General features: G+C 36.5%; 1 pseudogene; it reads right to left on the bottom strand.

Moving 5' to 3' along the window:
* Positions 1-957: 957 nt before the first annotated feature.
* LOC116297810 (uncharacterized) lies at positions 958-2,390 on the bottom strand (annotated as a pseudogene).
* Between the last annotated feature and the right edge of the window lie 17,409 nt (positions 2,391-19,799).

The following is a 19,799-nucleotide window of genomic DNA, read 5'->3' as shown; positions in this document are numbered from 1 at the left end:
ATGCTTTTAGAAAGCTCCTGTGCCATCGGGTCAATTTCGTAGTCCAAAGACATTTCCTCATTAGATGAATCAGTATCTGATGCATCTTTATCGGTCCCTTCAGTACACCTTCCCTTCATGATGGTCTGCGTTGCTTTGACTAGGTCCAAATGAATACCAAGAGATATCGATCGACTATTTATGACAAGATTAAACATAATCCACCCATCAAGGGTGATGCAATATGTTCCACAAATCTGCCACCTTTCTGAGACAAAATTATTTTCTTTGTTTTGAAAGGCACTGTGAAGCTGGCTAAGTCCCGTATGTCGTCAGCGTGATGTATTAGAGTTTCTCTTTGTGAATACGAGAGTGAGATGGCTCCTCGTAATAGATTATGACAGACCTCACAAATGTCTTGAATAAATGTCAGGAGTGGAGGTTGTAGGCAAAACCTTTGTCTGAGGTTCGGGACTGCGGGCTAAGATATGTAAATAGCCGAAATTATCACAAAGCAATTGCCCCATAACACTATGACGTCACATCAAAACAATCTATTGTTTTAACGCTAAGGATCATGGTCGCCAGAGGGGGCAAAATAGCAGCAAAATGAATTAAATCACAAAAAATGGCTAATTAGACGGGGAAAGGTGATAACAGATAAATGCTGTACTAAATGTTCCAAACGAAAGAAAATTTCGCCTAAATTCCTATCATTCTTGCCCATGTAAACACGACAAATATTAGCGATCGAACAATGAAAAACTTACCAATTGATGAACGCACTATACACACACAAACATGTCGCAACCATCAAAACCAAACAACCATGTGCACACAGAGCGACAACAATATTAGCCAGTTAGCGGACTTACACTTTACAAAACGGCAGGAAAACACAGGATATGACCTCAACAAACCTTTACCTGAATGCTTAGAGGGAACTCCCTTTCAACCTTGCTAAAACAATGTTGGTCTTTATTTGGATGCTGTCCATCTCTTTTGGGTCTTGAACATCATTACACATCTTTGTGAGAACATCAAGAAGTTCAAAGCCCGGTTGTCAACAATCTGGAGTTCCCTCTTTGACAAAAGAAAAGGTGCTGGAGGCAACACAGTCTTCTCTTTCAAGTCTGAAAAGAGATCAAAATTTGAAAGTGTAAGACAAATAAATTTTTCAGTTATATCTGGGTTATTACTATATGACTTAACGGTCCAATCATGGTTTGCTTAAATGCTTAGCAAGCCAATTCAAGCAGCCCTAGCTCAAATTCTCTTTTCAAGACTTGGCATTGGCAACGATTCTAGATCTTTACATACAGTTTCTTAAACAGCTGAATACTGCAATACCAATACTTTTTTCAAGTTTTCTTGTCTGAAAAATTTAAATTTTTTTAGGTGACATTTGCATACCTTTTATTTTCACCCAGCTTACTTTGAAGCGACCAAAATCCTTCTCTGCATTCCTGACTTTGAATGAATCTCCATTTCCAGTAAAAAGGTCAAAAAATGCTAAAACGACATTTTTCAAAGTGTGCATCATATCTGGGAATGCTTGTGTAGTACGGTTGTGTTCTGGTAACAGCATAAAGCAGTTCACTCCTTTTGAGCCCGTTCTCTTTAATATGTTTCCAGCTTGTGTCTTGTTTGCTGCTTTATTGTAAGCAACAGCATTAAAAAGGATGTCTTCAGTGACTGTTTCTTTGGGTGGTGGTTCTTTTTCTTTCTTATGGTCTGGGAAGTCTTGTGTGTTCTTGCGTAGACTGTGGTTTATTGGAAGAAAGCGCCTGTTGCCGATGAATATCACTTTGTCAAGAGAACTCAGCGAGAGTCCTGTGATAGAATAACAGTTAGGAAATGTATAAATATGTGCAACATCACATTTAAACAGGGCTAACATATACAACAATGTCTATGCATTGGGGAATATCAGTTGTCTTGGACCTCAAAACATACTATTTCTCTCAGTCCTAGTCAATAGGTGTTAATCAATTTTTGTTTTGTTGATTCTTACCTCTCAAATCACACCACATGCATGTCTGCAAAGCTGTTAGTCCAGCCGCATTAAAGATCTTGCCAAGACCAGGAAAATCGAGAATAAAATTTAATATTTTAGCCTTGAAATGAAAGGAACTTTTTGACTAGCTATCATTAGAATGTAGTTCCAGAAGTTCATCCACGACTACTTCTAAATATAGACTGAGTGAAAGAGGTTCACCTCCTTTCGGGGCTGGAATGATTCCTGGAGCTGAATGGATTTACTCTATCAGTTGAAAGCTGCAACATTATGCTCCTTGGGTCATTTCCATGCTGCACTATTCTGGACATCATTGACTTTCGAACTCTCCTTGTCATTTTTGTGCTATTGAAGAAGTTCAGAGATGGTTGCATTCCCAAACATCCTCTTCCATAGTGGACCCAAGGGACAGCAGTGAAATTTTCTAGCTGGGTTTTTGCCTTGTGTATACCTGGCAGATCCACAGTCAGGGCGAAATGTCAATTTTGAGTAATCACTATGGCTGGTTTTACGGAAAAGAATACAGTCATTTGGAGGTTTTTCAAGATTTTGGCAGATTATTCGGGTGAGGTAAGATGCTTTTGTTCAGAAGTAAGAGTTTTGTTAAAGCACTTTTACTCCCCGAAGTCACTATCCTTATCTTCGTCCTCGGCAGACAAAGATGTAGTGTTTTGATTAATCATTTACTCTTAGTTAGTTATTGCTCTACTATATATATATCCTGTATAGCTATGATTGATTGATCTGGAATGTAATCACATGATACTTAAAGCTATATCAATGCATGATTCTTATATTACAATCAGTTGAATAAAGGTCTCACTTATGATTAGAACTCTGCGTGCTTATTCTCTATAGTAGAACATAAGCGAACCCTTTTAAGAACACGACAATTGGCGACTTCACATCTTGGAACGCTAGAACCTTTCGAGGCTTCAAAAGAAGACTGGAGTGCTTATACTGAAAGGTTTGAGCAGTTCATACTCGCAAATGGAGAGGAACAATTTAACAATTGTGGGGAGTAAAACCTACAACTTGCTAAGAGACCTGTTGGCCCCGGAGAAACCTTCAGAAAAGAAGTACGATTAACTGACAAAGATCCTTGAGAAGCATTATTACCCGAAGCCATTGGTCGTAGCTGAGCGATTTCATTTCCACAAGCGGGACCAGCTTGAGGCGGAAAACGTTTCTGATTATTGTGCCGCGTTAAAGAAGTCATCGGAGCGATGCGAATTCAGAACATTTTTAAATAAAGCCTTAAGAGATCGCTTCGTTTGTGGGCTGAGGAATAAAAACATCCAGAAGAAACTATTGGCTGAAAAGGATTTGGCATGGGCGAAAGCTGTCGAAGTAGCACAAGCAATGGAAACGGCCGAGAAGCAAGCAAACACGTTTGGGGAAATTCAAGGCGTCAGTAATCAAGTTAACACTCTAAAGTTACGTCCCCACGGAAAAGCAAAGCAACCAAGGAATGTACAAAGAAAGGATGTCAAACCGTGTTTCCGTTGTGGTGACCAACATTCACCGCAGGAATGCAGGTTTAAAACCGCCCAATACCAAAATTGCAAGTCAAATGGACACATCAGCAAAGTCTGCAAAAAGCCGAAAACAGCAAACCGCAGTGGGGGTGAACAAGCCAAGCCACGAAGATCTTATTTCCACCACATCGACGAGGGAGAGGAAGACGAATCGAAAAATGGAAATTTTGGAGACTTATTCAGCATTAGAAATTCGGAACCAGCCATTATAGTTCCACTTTAAATCAATGGTACCGACTTCAACATGGAGCTGGATACTGGCGCATCGTTGAGTGTTGTGTCAGAAGAGCTATTGAAGGAGAAGTTACCAAGCATCGAGTTAAGAGAATCAAATATGCACTTGAAAACTTACACTGGGGAAGAGTTGAAAATTATTGGACAAGCTGTGGTGAAAGTCCATTACGAGGATCAGGAGTGTGATCTTCCGATTCAAGTGATTCATGGAAGTGCGCCAGCACTGTTCGGGCGAAACTGGCTGAAAGACATTCGTTTGAACTGGGGAACTATTAAACGAATCACGGACGATCTTGATGATGCGTTAAGAGGTATTTAGGGATGAATGTAAAGGCTAAATTGCACATTAAACCTGGGTCTAACCCTAAGTTTTTTTAAGCCACGCTCTGTACCGCACGCCTTAAAGGGAGCAATTGAAAAGGAATTTGACCGATTAGAGGGTATGGGGGCGTTAGAAAAAGTCCGTTACTCAGAATGGGCAGCACCTATAGTAGCAGTCGTTAAGCCAGATGATAATATAAGGCTATGTTGGGATTACAAAGTAACCGTAAATTCTGCAGTTGAGGTTATATCAATGTATGATTCTTATATTACAATCAGTTGAATACAGGTTTCACGTATGATTAGAACTCTGCTTGCTTATTCTCTATAGTAGAACCTAAACGAACCCTTTTAAGAACACGACAAAAGATAATAAAAGTTGAGGTATCATCTTCACATCTTCATCGCTAGATTCCGAGGACGAATTATCGGAAATATGTTCTTCTTGCTTTGGTTTTTTAGAGCTTAGATCTGGTCGTTCGTCTTCACTTGATAATATTTCTTGTGATAGTTCAAAAGTCTCTAAATGACGCGCTATCAGAGTTGTGGTAGTCTTGCCATGACAAACATTACAAGGACATATCTGATATGCTCTTCTCTTTCTTTGATTGCCGTTCCTTTTTGCACGTAGATGCTGAACAGAATATGGCATCACAATCACATTGCAAGACGATTCAGGCTATACTATGTAAGTCCTGAATTACCGACAAGAGTTACTCTATCTGGCGAAGATAGTTTTTTCTTAAAGAAGGCCTGGTAGCAAAGGTAACTAACACGTCACAGGGTGCCTAACTAAAAAAATGCTCGGAATGTTTGCTATTTTTTACAATTGTCTTTTAAGGACCACTATTCAGGTGAATAATAGGTAAATTTGTAAAATACAATTAATATAATCATATGCATATCACTTTAAGTTTTAAGAAAATAAAGACTAACTGAGTTCAAGTTACAACTAGTTATGGTCTCCTTGTGTTTCATGTGATCATTACGTAAAGTCCAATGTAATTTGAGCTGTAAATGATATTGAATTGAAAAAAAGGCGTGCAAATAGCTCTAACATAGATGTGCTCGACTCGTTGTGTAGTACCGTAATAATTCTCTGCTGGCGAGTACGTATTTGGTAGTAGATTTTAGCCATGGCAAACCAAAACATTAGCAAAGCCAACCTTCTCTCTTTGATCAAAAAAAAATCCGGGCTTGATCGCAAAAATCATGAAAGAAGCATCGGCTACAGCTCAGTAAACAGAACAACATGAACTCAATGATTTCGGCCCGGACTACGAAGATGGCGGTGAAATATCATAAATGAGTTGCATGCCATAAATGAAAAAAAAGAAAGAAGCTGGAAAAGAGAAAGACCCCAGTACTGTTTTTAACGACAGTCTCAACAACAAGCAACAATAGATGCACCCTGCAGCAATCGTCATGAAATTGACACGCCTCAAAACCCTATACAGGATTTTAAATTGGGACCATTCGATTGCCAAATTGAGGCTGCTGAATTAACGAATCAAAAAAGAAAAAGGACCAGGATATCATAACATACTCAATGAAATTATTTTATTATCAAAAACAAAACTAGAGAGACCATTTTTAGCAATTTTTAATCAAATTCTCAGTCTAGGCCAGTGGCCTAGGGCATGGGGCTTATGACTTATAGTGCCAATACATAAAAAAGGCTGTTGCTTAGTGTCAGCAAGATCCTTACATCTATTCTAAACAACAGGCTATACTTCTATTTAGAAGAAAAGGGTCTGCAACGAAAAGAACAAGGGGGCTTCCGCAAAAATAATAATACAATCGATAATTATATAAGCACTCAAAAAAATAATTGTAAAAAGTACACAAAGGAAAAGGAAAAATCTCCTTTTCAGCTGCTTTATCGACTTCTCTAAAGCGTTCGATACAATACCCCGAAATAAGTTGTTTGAGAAAGTAGAGAAGATGGGAGTTACGGGTAAATTTCTTTCTGTCTTAAAAAGCATGTATAGCAATGACTTTACTGCAGTGAAAGGAGATAGGGAACCTTCTGAGACATTTGTCTCTAACTTATGCGTGAAACAGGGGTGTGTCCTTTCAACCACCTTATTAAACTTATACCTAAATGACCTCTCTGACAACCTAGCTGAAATCCCCCTAACACAGAATGAACTCATTGACTTTAGGGGGGTGTCAGTAAGCCATTTGCTGTATGCCAACGACTTGGTCCTACTTGCAAGGAGTGAAAAAGTCCTGCAGCAATACTTAGACTACATGAATATTTTTACAAATGAAAATAGAATAAGAATGAATCTAGATAAAACGAAAGTGGTAGTCTTCAATAACACAGGCAGGGCCATGAAATGAATAATTATACCTTTAAGTAACAGAATAAGGTAGTCGAAAACGTGACCTCGTATAAGTACATCGGGATTTTCTTTAGTGCCATAGGCAATTTCACTTTAGGCAGAAAGTTTATATGGAAGCAAATGTTAGCAAAGGGAAGACTGTGATAGAAACTGAGGGTAATGGAGGGTCAATTAAAGGCTGAGAGAATGTGTCTAATGAAATGCCAGAATAAGTCAGGAATCAACAGGGATGCCACAAAGCAATGGCATGATCGGAATGTGCTTGGCGAACAACGAGTCAACTGATAAGGAAATTATCCAGAACACCACCGGAAGCCATGACGAAGATGTGAATGACAGCAGTAATAATTAGACCGACAATCGTGTTGACACATATAATAACACAAGATAAACCAACCGCCAACGACTTATCAAGCAACACCACCAAACAACTCCAATGCAAGCATCAGTAACAATAGCCAGAATACCTTAATTAAGGAGAAAGTGGATATTGCTGCTTGTTGGATCAAGCTAGAAAAACCCAAAATACCCAAATTCTCTGGTGACGTAAGAGATTATGCAATAATAAGGTCCGATCTCAAACACACAATCGAATCCAAGTTTAGCAAACGAGAGGTGATAACCTTTCTCTTCTCGTGCCTAGAGTGGACCTGGAGTGAAATGTTTGCTGTATGATTCAACAGTCAAAACAGAAACTAGAGAAAGGGAACAGGCATTTAAAAAAGAACTAAATGAGCTACTAAAGGAGGGTGAAAGAATATTTAAGCACAACCAGTCACAGAAGTGCAAGTGAAAAAAACAAAACTACATGACAAAAGTTCTCGACTTGGACCTGGAGTGAAATGTTTGCTGTATAATCCAAGATTCAAAACCAAAACTAGAGAAAGGGAACAGTTATTTAAAGCAGAACTAAAGGAGCTAAATCCAAACATGGGTCTGGCCCAAATGGCTGATGATGACGTGGAAGAATAGTTAGTGGATACTAGGTTTGGAAAGGTTCAAAATACTATCATGCCGAATGACATTCACTGAATCAAGCTTCAGTGCAACTGCTGATATCAACACATTGCCCAAGCAGCAAGTATTGAATAATAAACCGCTTTACTATTCTAGATTTCCATGTTGTTGACATGAAAGTCCCTGATTCTATTACAGACTGCAAAGAAAAAGTGCTTGAGAAAATAGCAGCAGATGAAAACAAGCTGAATGTAATTGAAAGAGAAACCCAACAACAGGCAGAGTGTGGTAAATGGAGTGAGAAGCGAATATATAGATTTACTGCTACACAATTAATACAACAACGACAGAGGATTCTTGACATATTTGCCAAGTCACTTATTAATCTAGAACAATTCAATTCTAAGTATGCTGAACATGGCAAAAAAATATGAATCGGTTGCCCTCTTGGAGTATGAGAAAATCATGCAAAGCAGGAAAGCAGCTATAATACCGAGAAATCGATCATTCCACTCCCACATTACAAGTTATTGGTAAATGTAATAGCTCTTCTTAACATCTATATTTTCTTACGCATTTTTAGTATATGCCAGACCATGTGCTACAGTTTGGAAGGCAGAGGAAAAGACGGACTTTGTAAAGACAATCTGGAATCCGCAAAGAGGAATTACAACAAGTGGTTGTTGAAAGCTGTATAAACACTCGTTTGAGAACCAAACGTGGATAAAAACATTGGTTTACTTTGATTTTTCTTACTATTAAATGTTTTATTACGACCGATTTGCTTTTTTGTAACATAAGATATATGTGTTTCCGTTTTCAGTATATGTATCAACTACCAATGAGCATAAATTTTGTTAAATAGTATTTACATGTTTCACATTTCCGAGCAATGCCAAATTGGTCATTGTATATAATAGGTTGTCGTGTGTGTATGTCTTTCAACAACATTATCAATATTATATTCAGGCAGTGAGCAAAGTAGTAATTTAGCATGCCAAGTATATGTCATTGCCTAATTAAGTATTATCCATCACGTACAATTCGGGGTCACTTCCGGCGACTTTTACTCATTTGCATATTCTTGTCGGAGCGGCTATCACATTTCATGCGTATTTACATTGAGGAATTACAGAGAACAATGTTAAATTCGTACTTTCAACTCTCGTTGGCAATAAGGAAGAAGCATCAATAAAAAATGTAACATCGAAAAATAAAAGTAATAAAACGATAGTTTGCTTTGCTTTATTCTTACCTCTTAGCTACTGATCGATCTAAAGATTTTCTTTGAGTGAATACAGTCCCGAAATGGCGTCCTCTTGTATGGAAAGTACGACATTCAATGAGGAAACGTAATGCTATGTCTTAGTATTGCCTTTCATAACAAATGTAACATCGGAAATTTGATGTACATTCACTGCCTTAAATGAATCCTGCATTTTTTTCTTTCTCCTTTTAATGTGATATACGATTTCTTGAAGTATTTGCTTAGTCATCTGGGAGGCTAGTTCTACGATGAGAGTCCAGAATCGCTCGAGAATCGCGTCAAATTTACAATCGTTTTTCTCCTTCTTCGTCCGCCATATTGAAAAATTGACTAGCCAGGTCCCTCGTTGCTTTGGAAACAATGCTCTTAGTCACCAGTTTCTATTCAAGACTCTTTTTTTTTACCAAGAGAACCGTGTTTCGAGGTTTGGAGTCAAGGAATCAAACCGCGCAAGGCCTGGATCCAAAATTGTTGGCGGGAAATCTTGAAATTTATTGTCAGCGCGGGTAATCATGGCATATTCAATAAGGGGACAAAGAATGATGAAAACGTTTGTAAAAGCTTACAGACTAACGATTCCGGACTTGTAAAAAGACGAACAAAAGGTTAACAAGGTATGGCAGAAAAAGCTTGTTTCAATTTGAGTGATGGCGAGGATAGCGTGCCACCGTGGGCGGTCATAGCGCCACAATACATCAATGTAATAAGACCATGTGCCAACACAACAAGCCGTCATTATATTTAGGAGTACAACGGAGAAGCACTTTGGCAATGGAGAAAATTACAGCCGCCTTATCCAGCTATATAGCTAAATGCCATGAATGAAAGCCTGAGACCCCTGGGATATACAATTTCTACCAAGGCACACAGAGTGGGAACGCAATTAAAAACCACAACATATCGATTCAGCAAAAGAGTTGGAAAAATGAATTCAAAGTCAAGAAAAATGACAATATCATCATCTTGGTTCCAAATGGTTATTCAAGAGGATGAGATCACAACGGTACCTGAAAATGTAATCAAAGAAAAAGAGGAAATGAAAAAATTACAAGAGGAGCTAGTTGAGGTGAATAGGCATTTGACACATCAAAGTGCAAAAGTGCTAGAACTGTTGAAGGAATCTTTGAGCTTCAAAGAAGAAAATGACAGTTTAAAGAAATATAAGAAAGAATTGATAAACAAAGGGAAACAAATACAAGACGTGCAGTGTCGTCAGAAGAATAGGAAGATCAAACAAATTAGGTGAGTTGCAAATCATACACACAGATGTAAATTATTTACTGCTACGGTGTTAATTTACTATTCATTGCACTTATTTATTTCTTTATTTTATTATAGGGACCAAGCAAGTTCAGTGTTGTGGTTTGCAGAAACATTTGGGTTGACACCTAAGAGTTTGACTGTTAAGGAGCAATGTATTGGCATAGAACATAAAATTGCACTTTGTAGTGGTAGGTTGTCAGGCTTTGTAAAATTGAACTCAAAGTGAAAAAGATATATTTATTTGAACTCATACATGCTCCAATATATTTTTTTAGGAACAACACCTTTGCCAAATAATTAACCAGAGCAACCCCCTGTGGTAACAGATCAAGATGCTCCACCTCAGACTCCACCTCAGACTCCAACTCAGATCCCACCTCAACAAACACAAACAACAGACAACATCTCACCAACAAGAAAGTACAGGATAGAGAAATTTCTTGCTCTAGAAGAGGAGAGAGAAAAAGTGATGGAGCTTACCTCCATTCTCAATAAATTTGGGGTGTCCTTCGAGGCATATCATGAAATCACCCAAATACCAGGAAACAGTTCCATTACACGATCTTACCTTCTTGAGGGATGCCAGGGCCAACTTGACTCCAAATGGAACATTACTAAGACACCAGGAAATACTGCAGGGGCTGAACTCAACTTCCATGAGCTATTGCAAGAGCAACTTAGACAACATGTAAGTCTTGAAATGTAAATCTAACCATGCCCATGCACGTGATCAATTGGCTACAAATTTGAATTTCAGCTTGAAAGAAAACCATATGATAAAGAAGAAAGGACTTTATTTATAGGAAGGTATTGTCTAAAATTTCCATTCCATTTTTAAATTGGGGTATTATGTTAAAAAGATGACTTCACTGCATGTGATGTAGACTAATTTGTAGATCAATATATATTGCCAATGAAGTACATTTTTGTCCTCCAAGGTAAAGATAAGTGGAGATGGTGCTGCACTTACTAGGAAAAGTATAAGTTTACGTTTATGAATATATTTATAATTATTCAGTCGTTGTTCCATTTATATATTTATATTTATAATTGATATACCACCTTTCGATATTTTACTTAATGTTAATTATGTCTTATACTTTGTTAAATATTCATGAATAGAATTAAAATAAAAATATTTGCATATCTTTGTTCTCCTGAGCTGTGACTGCTGAGGAATAGGGAAGACTGGGGAGAGTTTTGAAAGCATCTTACATTCAAAATTGTGGCCTAAAATTCTAAATAATACTGATACAAAAATTTTGGGTTCTAAGAATTTTAATTAATATGTCAAGTAAGCTTAATAACGATAAAAAAATTTTGAAGTTATTCATCTCAGATTTAAGAAGGTCAAAGTGACATTTACACTGGTTTATAAGTTGGCGAGTATAGGCGAGTACGTTATGGTGTATAAAAAGGTCAATAACGTACTACCTTTATTTTTAGGCTTAATATACGGTTAGATATTTCTTAAAGTGATTATACGTAGGCGCGTTTGCGTGGGCGACTTGGCAGATGCATGATCAAGCTTTTCTCAACTCAAAACTAACTTTGGATTTGCAAGATATCAGCTTCAACATCTAAAGCAGAATACCAGAGAGCACTGTTGATTTCATGACAAGGTGCAGAAATCAGAATACCAGAAAACAACAAAAACAACAGGAATTAGAAGAGCGCAAGATTGAACAATTGATCATAGGCAATAAACATGTTAAAGCTCAAGAGCGCGTTTTAGAGCACGGAGACGAATTAACGCTAGACAAAGCAATTGAATATGCAAGAACATATGAAGCAACGATGGCCATGTAGCACAGCTATCCAATAACCCACTTGACAACCAAAGAATGCAAGCGGTAGGAAAATCCGCAACCGGAACTGTGAGAAAAAGCGGAAACTAAGGAAACACTCACGAATAAAGAAAATGCCATGCATATGGTTCTACATGCAATTACTGCTCCAAAATCAACCACTGGAGTAAAATGTGCCACCAAATGAACAGGCCCACATAACAGAACACAAATGATTCAAATGAAAATTTTGACTCATTGCACTTTGAATAAATAAGTGCTGATAATGTCAATACCGAATATAGGGATGAGGTATAGGCAACGCTAGGCATTGATTGACCAACATGTGAAATGCGCAAGCTGCATATCTGAATGCCAAAGTAGACAAAGGAGCACAAGCGCACATTCTACTCTTCCGACTATTCAAACAGATGTTTCCAGAGAAAACCAGAAAACACACTCGCTGCCCTGCTTTTTGTTGTTCAGGGACCTTTTTTTCATCATTACAAAATTTTTTATTTTTTATTTCTCTCTTTCTCAACTTGGACTGATGATATGTATGTTATTGCCTTAAAGCTGGCCTGTTTGTCTGCAAAGAGAGAAATTATCAATATTTATACAATAAATCAAGATATTATACATTTATTCATATATATTTGTTTCTTGTATCAATTGTCTGAAGACTACAATTATGTTAGTGTATAATTAAATAAGTTATTTCTTGAATTAATGACAGAATAATCTGATTAATCTGAATAATCTGATTTACAGTAGACAATAATTGATGTTATTTGTCACTTTTTTTCATTGTTAACCATGGTCAACCAAGTTTTGACTTTGGTAAAGTTAAAGCAACATTAAATTTTAACCTTTAGGATTTTCTAAGATTTTCCTAGGATTTTTCTAGGAAATTTTGTCTATTACCAGGGTAACTGGTCATGACACCCCCTTGTCATGACGCCCCCAGCCATGATGCCCCCCCGTATACCATGATGCCCCCAGTCTGTACTACCACTACGCCCCAAGTCTCTATTAACACTTAATTAATAAGAAGTTTAACGATAATTCTCAAATTTTGTCATTAAAGATTAGTTGCAGAACCAGATATAGCTGTAGAGTTAAAGAATATCATTCAGATGCATTAGGAATTCTAAGAAATGTTCATCGATTAAAACTTTAGAACATCATTTCGGTGAGTGACGTACATTTGGAGTTCTAGAACATTTCACAAAGAACATTAAAACTTTTTTATAAAGATGGTTTTTGAGACTTGCACCTTTGTGTTTCAAACTCTTTTGTTATTTACACAAATGGATAAATATACGTCTATTTCGATGTCTTTTTCGAGTGATTTCAGCATTCGCCAAGAAAGACAGTTTCATCGAATAAAGATTTCTTTAAGGCATCTGTTTACAAAATCTGTTTTGAAATTACGAACAGAAAGTTGAATAAAAAAATTAAACAGTGAGTCGAGGAATTCTGAAAGTGACACGTAAACATGTGATGTTTCTTGCAACATATCACGTTTGTATTTAGATTACGGATAATATGTTCTTTTGATTTATTTGGACCTGATTTTTTCCATTTTGTAGCTCTAGAATATCATTTTAATATGAACTCTGAAATTCATCTGTAATGGGATTGTTTTTGAGACACAGTTTGTGTTTCGCGTCACCAAGTGATCAAACTCTATTGCTATCAACGCTAACCCGGGAGGTGTGACAAACTCCCCGCACAAATTGATAAATTATTCTTTTAAAGAACCCTTTATTCTTTTAATTGAGTGGAAATTGAAAATTAATCCAATGGAAAATTGAAACAGAGCTTTAAAAGCCGATGACCTGACTGCTCATTTCATCATTTTACAAACATCAGTAAAGTGTCCAACATCGAAAAGTGATTTCTCCTGTTACAAGTGATATTCTTATCATGTCCAATATCTGTGCATCATGCAAACTGCCTGTTCTTGAATCCTAAGAAGTATGATTACTCAGCTGGTCTGGGGGCAACTCTGTTTGGGAACACAGTTGTTGCCCTGAAGTCAACAAGAGTTTGTACTATTCTCCTGGTTCTTCTTTTCAACCACCTGAATCTCCACCCATTGCAGAAAGTTCTCGATTGTCTGACTTTAACGTTAAGAGTTAATTTATAACTAATTTCCCTTTTGCACTTCTTGAGACAAAAATTGCCTTTTCCCTTTCACTAATGTTTCGTTTTTCTCTTAAATTTAGATGCAGTTGAAAGCTCATCGAGTAGGTAATAGAATTTATAGAATACTAGCAGTATGACATAAGAATAATGGTAACTAGAGCTCCAAATATTGATTCTCGATCTTCCTTTTTAGTTTCTCCAGATGAAGTGCGATTACAACAAATATTGGCAAATGAGTCCATGCCAGAAGAGCCTTCATTAGAAACCATTGCTAAGTTTACATGTTTTATTGGTTTCGTTTTATCATGACAAAGCATAAGTCTTAGATATTCGTGTATTAGTTTACTATTACTAAATTTGTGAATCACTGGAAGCATGAGTGCTTCTAGTATTGTTTTTATTTTCTAAGCAACAAATAAGCTTAAACACGCAGTATTTCAGTATGAGTTTACTATTACTAAATTTATGAATCACTGGAATTTATCACAAGTTTTACTAGGATTGTTTATAGTTTCTTAGCAGCAAATAAGCTTAAACACACCGTATTTGAATATGAGTTTACTATTACTAAATTTATGAATTACTGGAATCAGGAGTGTTACTAGATTTATTTTTATTTTCTAACAAATAAAAAATGGTTGATTTCGAAAAGGCCACATGGAAATCTTGCAGGGAAGTGTTCCCTGAAGCCTCCATGCACAGATGTGTATTCCATCTAACTCAGGCTGTTTGGAGAAAGGTATACATACATGAGTTAATGTCATGATGTGGATGGAAAATTGTAACTGTTAATTTACTGTCCTTTTATTCTTTAATAGGTTTAAGAGCATGGCCTACAAAGTGCATACAAGCATGATAACGTCACGTACAGATTTGTTAGAAAGCTTATGGCCCTGCCCTTGCACCCTACTGACAAGATAGTCCACCAGTTCCAACAAATCCATGTCCATGCCACTACACCAGCCCTCAACGAGTTGATTTCATACTACGAAAAAACATGGATACAGAGTACCATCTGGACCCCTGCAAACTGGACTGCATATATGAGATCCGTAAGAACTAACAACGACGTTGAGGGCTGGCACGATGCCATAAAACGACAGGCTGGTGGAAAGACTCAATTGCCTTTGTACCTGCTGATAGCGCTTCTTTACAAAGAGGCAAAGCTAGTCGCACTCCAAGTGCGATTAGTTTTAGAGAAGAAGCTGAAATAAATCCAAAGAAAGAAATACCAACAAGCTACAGGCCAAAATCTTTGGTCTGTGGGAAGAATTCAACAGAGAGCAACAAAGCCCAAGATCACTACTCCAAGCCATATCACACATCAATAATCCACGACAAAGTCAATAAAAAATGGCTTCTTCAGAGGCAAAAATGGCTCTTTTCAGAGCCGCCACATTCTTGAAAGATCATGATCAAAAATGCTTTTAAATCAGACATACATAACATACAAAAGAGTTAATTCATTGAATAAAAAAAATTATCATAATAGTCATTTCATATTGAATGTGAAGTGCTGTGGATTGATTTGTCCTTTTCCTTCATATTGTGTTATGGGGAATATATATATAAGCATATTATGCAAACAAAAAGGTATATATAACGGAATAATTTATGCAAGTATTTGCTTCTATATGTTTATTATAAAATATACATATATACATATATAACGGAATTTATGCAACTAACTACTCGCTTAAATTCTGTTATATACTATATACTATATAACGGAATTTATGCAACTAACTACTCGCTTAAATTCTGTTATATACTAAACACTATATAACGGAATTTATGCAACTAACTACTCGCTTAAATTCTGTTATATACTATAAACTATATAACGGAATTTATGCAACTAACTACTCGCTTAAATTCTGTTATATACTAAACACTATATAACGGAATTTATGCAACTAACTACTCGCTTAAATTCTGTTATATACTAAACACTATATAACGGAATTTATGCAACTAACTACTCGCTTAAATTCTGTTATATACTATATACTATATAACGGAATTTATGCAACTAACTATTCCTATTGAGTTTAACGCGGGATTGCAACACGGCGATATTGCTTAGGCAAAATACTTGTGTCGAGGCTACACGAGTGAGACCCAGTAGTGAGAAGCTAGTAGGTCGGTCAAGCCCAGTTAATCATTAAAGACGTTCGATCCGTACTGTATCAAACTTGAAATTACGCTGTCAAACTTGTCAAAGTAATTTAAGACAAAAACCATGCATGTTGGACGTCAGTCACGTGGTGTTTCCATCTATTTTTACATTGCTACTTTTCACACTTTCTCATGTATCTTAACCAATCAGATAAAGAGGAATCAAATTGCACTAGTTTAATTCAACGCAAAGGTCTTTGTTTCATTCTTCTGCTATATCTACTTTCGATAGAGCTTCTCTTGTGCGATATTCCGTTAAATTTTTAAGCTATGGATTTCTTTAACCCTTTTATGGATGTTGTTTTCCTCGGCGAAGACCGTGCAAAGGTAAGATATCTAAAGTACTTTTACAAAATATTTATAAAGAAGTCTAACTTGTTACGCACCTACAATTTCAAAGGAGTTTGAAGATAACTTGGCCCTGGTGAGGAACCTCGCCGACCAACAGGACGAGAATCTGGCAGACAACGCTTTAGAGGTATTAATCTAAAACGACTTCATTTATATTCAAAGTTAGGTTAAAGTGACATAATGGTCTTTTGTACTACTTTTAGGACTTTGAAATGGGTGCAGGGTGCGCGGACGTTTTCTTTTTCGGAGAAGACCGTTCGAAAGTAAGTAGTACTTCCCATACTAATCGTCGTGAATTGACCAAAGCATCGATTGAATCCTATTTTTTCCATTAGGAGTTTGAAGATCGCCTCAACTGGAAGAACTGCTCTTTATGCAAAGTCAAAGTAATGTGACAGAGTCAAAAGACACTATTTTGGACAGTAATTATTTAGTCATAAATCTATATTTTTAATTAGGAATGCCTCGTGTACACATAGGAATGTAATTCTTTAGTTAACTGTTTGCGTGGAAAATGCGTAAGCAAGAAATAATTTCCGTACGTAATTACATTACAGTGAGTCATGCCTAGGTTTGGCGCTTGTTTACGTAAGTTCGTGTTTGGGACATCCTGTTTGCGCCTAGGGCGTGCAACATTGCATAGGATGTGTAAGGTCTTAAGAATGCAGGTTTTTCCATAAAAATAGGCCCAAACTAAGCTTAAATCAGTGTAGTAAAAGTTCTTGAAGACGTTGCACATATCAAGACAAGGAATTCTCTACGATGTAAAGGTATGAATCTTTGAAGCCTTTTACACTTATACCTAGGATAGATTTAGGACAAATCTATGTTAATATCGTTAACTAGTCGTTATATTTTATAGCTTAGATTTTCTACATATTTGTTAAGCATTCGTTTCATGTTGTAGTAATTCTAGTCGCATTAGCGCGTAATTTAGTACAAAGTTATTCACGCAGTAGTAATTTAGTAATCACGCTGAGTGTATCTTGTCTTTTAAACTCTTTAAAAACGTTTACTATAGGATCGCTACCGCCTTACTCGCTTGTTTAACCTTTTTACTACGATAAATAGCCTTAACTGCGGGATAAAAGACCTTTTCTTTCCAACCTTTAATTTGTTCGCTACTTAAACTCTACACTCAAGGTCATTGTCGCGACCGCGTGTTCAGTAAACCGTGTAATTCTTAGTTGGTCATAAACAAAGGTTAAAATACTTACCTAAAGCCATAGTTAACCTCTAGTCAATTTTTCCTATTGCTTTTTCCATTGGTTTAGTTCATTTTAAACGGTTTACCGACTTGTACATTAAACTTTGCAACCTAGTAATTTTCACTCGCGTATTGTAAACACTGGTAATCAGTATGCAATATTCAAATTACCTGTGACGTAATTTACGTATTTCCGTTTCTATTTATATCTAGCAAAACTGTATTTTATTCATAACTTTTAGCTATTTAGATAAGCTACAAATTTATTTTATCTCATTGTAAATATTTTTCTTGTTTTCATTAGAGATATCCTGTAATCTTGTTCCCGTTTTTTTTCATGTATTGTAAAGTTGTGTGAATTTTTCAATAAATTCTTTTGTCAAAACCACTTGCAATCTGATTCATAGCTGAGCGCCTTGCCGCCGGTTACAGTAAGTACACTGTTTTGGCAGATCGGGTATTACGACAAATGATCTAAAATTTATGCCAACATTTATTATCCACATGGCGCGATAGTTGCTCTCACCATATATCAAAAAGCTAAATCAATGATTTTCCCTTTTAAAGATGCCAGCAGATGTGAGTTCTGAAATCCATGTAAAGGGTAAAAAGCACCAGCGACGCCTATTGGAACTTCCAGAAGAAAAAAGAGGCAGCGAACAACAATTTGTCCAAAGGGGGTCGGGCCCTGAATTGGTAAGTTTCTCATTCCAACTCATATTTCAAAATTATTCCCAGCTAATATATATATAATTCCTCCATACGCGTCGGGTCATTGTTCCTATTTTCGTATTTACGCTATCGTCATTTTACATTCTTCCCATATTTTTTTCTTACTTACATTTTTCTTTCGCGGCTGTATTTCTTTATTTTTTTATTGAATTTAATTCACTTATATTTCAAGTGGTAGCTTCATCAGTATGGTAACAGTTTTCTTAGAGGCTATATATAGCTTAAAAAATACATAACGTAAAATAATATAAATCATGAACTGTGGTCTATAATAAAATTGTTGTATTCTCAATTAACCTCTTCCCTTTTGTTTATTATTATTTGCTGTTCGTAGAGGTTTTTTCACAATTTTTCCTGCCATGGAAGAGTGGGAGGGGGGAAGGAAGTGGAGTTCAGCAAAACTGCGTGACTATAATCTTTGACAACCCTAATAGGCATTTACCAGGAGTGTCAAAAATACATTTAGTAAACCCAAAAAAACCTTTGCTTTGCCAATTTTAAGTGCAATGGCTCACATTTTTATTCATTGGTGTTTCATTAAGTTTTTGAATGTTATATATTTTCGCCAAAAAAATATTAATCATTTTATCTTATCGAGATAATAACTATTGTCGGACAGACATGACAGTTTTCATTACCTTGCTGTTCATAAACCCGATTACAAAGGGTGCATTCCCGCTGTAACTTTCTAGCTAGCTAAATACGATAACCATAGTGTGAACACGTTGTTCTAGCTAGCTAGAACTTGACCGGAAATGTGGAAATTTCAAACCATGCCAGGACATGGTGGTTTTGTTCGTATGCTCGTTAAGATATTAGGATACGTTTACGACCATTATTCGCGCTGGCTTTATAGTATAACACAAACAAAGTGTACATTTTCTGAAAGCTGAGTAAACATAGTTTATGAAGATCGTACAAACCAACAAGAATACTTCAGCTACAATATCGACATACTCTTAACTACAAAGTAGAATTGTGAAAACTCCGTAAAAAATATCTAACCTTGAATGTCCAATCGTACAAACCAAGAAGAATACTTAAACTACAATATCGAATGTCAACTATGAATTTTGGCATGGATGGAACGCCAATGATAATGATAATGGCTCTGAACTAACTTAAGCTGGAATGATGAAAAGGTAAATTATACACCGTGAAAAGATGAAAAAACTTACTGACGTTTCGGACGCTAGTCCTTCGACGAAGGACTAGCGTCGGAAACGTCAGTAAGTTTTTTCATCTTTTCACGGTGTATAATTTACCTTTTCATCATTACTGTTTCATTAGAAACACCGACGCAGCTCACACTAGTTTTTAGCTAGTTATATCTTTTTAACTTAAGCTGGGTTAATTAGTCAATTGTTTACACGCAAGAAAATGCCGAGTTTAGTTGCTTCAACTCCGGAAATGACACCTTTGATAAGCGACCTAAAAAGATGGCTTAAGTTGGACTACTGCCGGCCGTG

The sequence above is a fragment of the Actinia tenebrosa genome, unplaced genomic scaffold, assembly GCF_029948245.1.
Source record: "Actinia tenebrosa isolate PJP-AT-01 unplaced genomic scaffold, QUT_ActTen_1.0 PGA_scaffold4__44_contigs__length_22323623, whole genome shotgun sequence".
NCBI classification, from domain to species: Eukaryota; Metazoa; Cnidaria; class Anthozoa; order Actiniaria; family Actiniidae; genus Actinia; species Actinia tenebrosa.
This window is presented reverse-complemented; position numbering and strand designations above follow the sequence as displayed.